Consider the following 5795-nt stretch of genomic DNA (forward strand, 5'->3'; position numbering starts at 1 on the left):
CACATATATATGTGTATATATATATACATATATATACATATACATATATAATATATATATACACACACATATATATATGTATATATATAATATATATAAATATAAATACATATGGATCTAGGACTTTTCATCTAAAACACTTCGGCCTAATGCACTTTGTATCTAAATGCCCTTTAGTATATAAAGATTTTTATCTAAACTCACTTTGGTCTAATAACTACTTTGCCTACAGAAGCTCAAAAATGAAAATGTAAAAGATCTAAATAACTATACTCCAATAATCCTTTGTGTCTTTAGACGAAAATGCTTTTAGACCAAAGTATCTAAGACCAAAGTGCCGTATTTCATGCATATATATATATATATATATATGTATACACACGCACGCGCGCATATATATATACATATATAGATATCAATATTTATATGTTAACAGAACAAACTTACACACAGTACAAAATTAAAGGGGAAAAGATATGATGTTACATGTCCTACAGCTGTTTCTGGGGGCTCAAAAGTTACTTGATAATGTAGGCAGATGTAGTTCACCAGGATATGTAACCAATAATGGAAGCAAATAAAGGTACGACTTCCGTCTTCAGGATGGAGAGATAAAAATCAGACTGATTAGATTTTTATCTCTCCATCCTGAAGACGTGATCGACTTACACATACTCCTGTATTTGCTGGCCTTGTGCAAACATTTGGGACCAATATGTAATTTTCCATGAATCCTTGAAACGTGACTTTAGGAATGGAAGGGTAAATCAGTGGATGAAATGTAGCATATTGAATTGAATGAAAATGTTTCTTGGAATGTGCCTTATATTTTTATTCGTACACGATTTTATACTCTGTGCTGATCTAGGAAGATTTCCCGTTAATCTTTGATAAAAACAAATGAAATTAATATATTGAAAGTAAAGACTTAAGCAGAAATAGGAAAATAGATATGAATTATTTAGGAATAAAATTTTCCTTATTTCGAAAGTAAATTATTGTAAACCTGAAGTTGTGCAGATAAATAGTGTTTTTTCGTTGTGTATGGCTGTAATTTGGCATTGTTAGGCTTATTTCTATAAGAACAATATTTGTTATAGCGTGGCTGCGTGGTACGAAGCTTGCATCCCAATCACATGGTTCCGAGTTCAGTCCCACTGCGTGGCACCTCGGGTAAATGTCTGCTACTATAGCCTTGGGCCGACCAATGCTTGGTGAGTCGATTTGGCTGACGAAAACTGGAAGAAGTCTGTCGTATGCATGAATGCATGCATGTATGTATGTGTGTATGTGTGCGTATCTTTGTGACAATGTTTTTCCTTACCATCACTTGAAAACCGGTATTGGTGTGTTTACGTCCCCGTAACTTAGCGGTTCAGCAAAAAAGAACGATAAAAAAGCAAGTACTAGTGTCTATTCATTCGATTAAAAAATTATTCAAGGCAGTGCCCCAGAATGAGTGCAGTCTAATGACTGAAACAAGTAAAAGATAAGAGATAGAAAATAAAGATATACTCAACACTGCACATTCTCGATAAGGCAACGTAGAGTTGCCCATGTATGATTAGTGGTTTTGCTAAATGCAAATTAATCTTCTAAAATGTCTGTCCTTGCGGTTTATTAATTGTCATTGCCATTGCTAATCTAATAGGAAATTGCTGTCTAATTAATGTAAATAACTTTACACCAACTGAAGAAAGAGTGGCTCTTGGAATAAACAAAGTTTTCTGTGTCATGTGGGCCTTCAATCATAATTTTGCCTTAATGATTTTTGCATGAATATCTTGAATAACTAAATGTATACCATTACACATGCCATTAGCCTGGTTAATTGTATGTCGTATGATAATATTTAATTTTAATTGGTGTGATGGCAAACCTGAAACGTTTAGTGTATTTAAGTACTCTGTAGTGAATTCTCAAGAGTTAGCCTGATTCGAACATTGATCTTGACTAAGCAATACATTTTCAACTCCTGGGAATATTTATAGTATCTCCTCATTAATAAGATCAGTATCAACATTTTTGAAGTCATTGAAATCATGAACAATGTTACATCCCTGGCCCTGTAGCAATTTCACTATTCCTACTACTACAAACCGATTTCCTACATGGGGTACGAACTTGTTGAACTGAATTTGTTTATTCTGATCCTCCGAATTCTGTGCATAGGGTTTTAGCCGCATGTTTTCTGTCAGTTGACTTTGTTTTTCTGTTTCCATAAAGAAGAATTATTGAAACTACTGTCCACTACAAAGCAACATACAATGGACCAAGCCACAAAAGATTTATTTTCTAATTTAACAAAATTATTTAGTAAGGTACTCCTGAAACTGAAATACATTTTCTATTCACTTCAAGGTTATGATAATATTTCATTTCATCTTTCTCTTATATATTGCATTAAGAAAGATGAACAGAAAGAATGACATTTTAAAATTTCATAAATTGAAAAATGTTTTCAATAAATGCAAAAATATATAAGTTTAGGTTAACAATAAAATGTATTTTCAGAGTACATGTAAAATTACATTTATGTATTGACTCCTAAGGTTTTTTAGGCTGGTGCTTCTAACAGGTTTATCGGCCAACGTATCTATGCACGCGTGTTTTTCCTACATACAGAGATAAGAAATTGAAATTGAAAGCTTTAAATTTCAGAAAGGGAAACAATGTTTTCAGTGAATGTAAAAATACATACATTTCAAGCAGTGAAGTATTTTTATGGGAGAGGAGGCGGGAAATACAGTTGTAGTTGTAAATTCTATAAGCCTTAATTTCAGAGAGGAAAGAGAAAATATAATTTTGAAGAAAAAGAACAGATTATTGTTTTATTTAAAATTAAAAAAAAACGAGTGGAAACTTTAACGGAAATTACTGCCTGGATCGTTGAGTTTCTCTATATGGCTGCTGAACCTATTAGAAATAGCAGTCAAACAATACTATCGGATGAAAATGTCTTGAGGAAATTTCGAACTTGGGTTCTCATGCTTCAGTCTGAGGATTGCGTGAAGGCACTAGGCGTGTTAAATATGCTGTCTAAGTCGTTTTCATCGCAGTACCAGACAGTGGCTGTCATGGCTTCTGATCTTAATTGATTGGAAGTGTTATCATGTACATTGTTTTGTCTTGGTATAAAAGATGGGCTACAGCAAATATTCTGCTTAATACCACATATTTGCTTGTCAGTTGTTTGACCTTAACCAGTTGAGCATAGCCCTTGGTGGCTGATGATATGTGCATCCCTGATCATGAGCAGAAGTAGTGGAGGAGCATCATAGCCATGTGTTGAGAGGAATTCTTTGGGGTTTGAATAATTCACCTTTGGAAACATGGGTGTTTTGCTCAACATCCTTAAACAAATTTATTCAGGGACCTTTTGAGCGGGATGGGCTACTCGACCTGAAGAAAATTCTAACTGGGCCCCACCTGCGAGGTCATGCACTGTTTATCTTGATATGAGATCACCATGTCACGCACATATCGTTATGATGCATGTGCCTGGTGTACCCTTATCAGATGGGTAGTCATGATGGGTATACTGGGCTTCGTATATTTTACCCCAGTGTCACTTTGATGGCATGCGCTGCTCTCTCACTCAATAATAATAATAATAATAATAATAATAATAATAATAATAATAATAATAATAATAATAATAATAGTAATAATAATAGCTTCAAATTGTAGCTCAAGACTAGCAATTTCCGGTGTGTGCTCAACTGGTACTTATTCTATTGATCCCCGAATGGATGGACGGCATCGGTGGAACTTGAACCCAGAATGTGAAGACGGCCGAAATACTGCTAAGCATTTTGCCCAGCGTGCTAACTATTCCGCCAGCTCGTCGTCTTTGATAATAATGATGACAATGATGATGATGATGATGCTGATCATGATGATGATGATGATAAGATAGAAATTTAGAAAAAAGAAGAAGAAAACAACAACAACAACAACAACAAGATGAAAATGCGAATCCTGCATATAATGAGATAAACACGAGGATAGAAAGCAAAAATTATATAAATATAAATGAAAAATTTATGTTTGAATTTTTTAAAACATCTTTTTGGTTTTTCTGATTCCAAATAAGGAACGACATCGCAAATTAAAAGATAGATTTCTTTAAGTATACCTTTCAACTATTTATCTTTGTCTTGAATTTTTTTGGCTATATATTTCCATTTTATTTTTGTTTCTTTGTAATATTGTTTTCATTTTCAATTTAATCAGGTACATTTTTTCTTCTTTCTCTGCGAAACCAAATAGCTTTCATGTTAATGTTCGCATTACAAACAATCTTGAGTTTACTAAGTCAAGAAAACTAGTTTTGAAGAAACAAGTAGCTGCTGTTAAACTCATTCTTAATCATAACAATGTAAATTTTCTTTCCTTATTTATCATTATTTATTATTATTATTATTATTATTATTATTATTATTATTATTATTATTATTATTATTATTATTATTTAAAATTTGTTGATTTAATGCTTTTTGCCATGTATACTCACATTTCATCTTTTGATAGTATTGTATTGTAAGTCTACTTACATTTCAAATCTATTTTACTTTAACATTCAACTCTATGTAAATCCTCAAATTTCATGTTCGTCTTTGTATTGCCCCAATTATACGATGACCCGGTGGCAAATAAAAGAAATCTGCCTCTCCCAGTTCGTCATTATCATAATCATCATCGTCATCGTCATCCTCATCGTAATCATCACCATCATCATCATCACTATCATCATCGTCGTTGTCATCGTCATCGTCATCGTCGTCATCGTAACCCCCACCACCACCACCACCAACATTCCCCCATCATCATCATCATAATCATCATCATCATCATCACCATCATCATCATCATCATCATCATCATCATCATCATCATCATCACCATCATCATCATCATTATCATCATCATCATCATCACCATCACCATCATCATCATCATCATCATCATCATCATCATCATCATCATCATCATCATCATCATCATCATCATCATCATCATTATCATCGTCGGTGTCGTCGTTCTTTTTATTGTTGCTCGTTGTACTAACAACACTTACTCGATTGCTTTTTCATAAGATTTTTGTTTATTCATGTATTCTCGTTACATTTTCATTGTTAATATGTCTAAATTTACCTTTTTCTTAATCTAACCAAGACTCCAGTCGGCTAGTTAGTCCTTTGTTTCTTGCCCCGTTCGAGGTTAAGAAAAAAAAATGTTGACAAAAATTCTGAAAAATCTTTGTTTCGAAAAAGCAATTTTAAGATGATGGTCGCTTTTACTGGTGGGTCGGGGAGGAGGAGGAGGAGGAGGAAGAACTGGAATGTAACTTTCAAAGAAGGGTGGAATTTATCTCTGAGTCTTTATTTTTCTGTCTATCAATGATTGAAGGTTTTCCCTTTCAGCGAAATACAATGACTAAAATAGTACACCACTGCTTACTGTGACGGGCGTGAGCAACAGCAGCCGCGAAAGCTACAACAACAACAACAACAACAACAACAACAGCAACAACAACAACAACAACCCGCCACCTGTGAAATTTCCCCACAACAGGTAGTGGTGTCGACAACAAAAACTCTATCAAGACACTACCACAAACAATAGTAGCAGTAGTTAAAGGAAAGATAATGCAAAATCGAGAGTAATTCTTTTACCATTGCCACCACCACCATTATCCCCATCTTAGTACTTAACAGTGACAGTTAAAAAAATACAGAAAACAAAAACAACAACAACAACAACAAAAAAGCAGACAAAGGAACAAAAGCAAA

Source organism: Octopus bimaculoides, chromosome 16 (assembly GCF_001194135.2).
Source record: "Octopus bimaculoides isolate UCB-OBI-ISO-001 chromosome 16, ASM119413v2, whole genome shotgun sequence".
Lineage (NCBI taxonomy): Eukaryota > Metazoa > Mollusca > Cephalopoda > Octopoda > Octopodidae > Octopus > Octopus bimaculoides.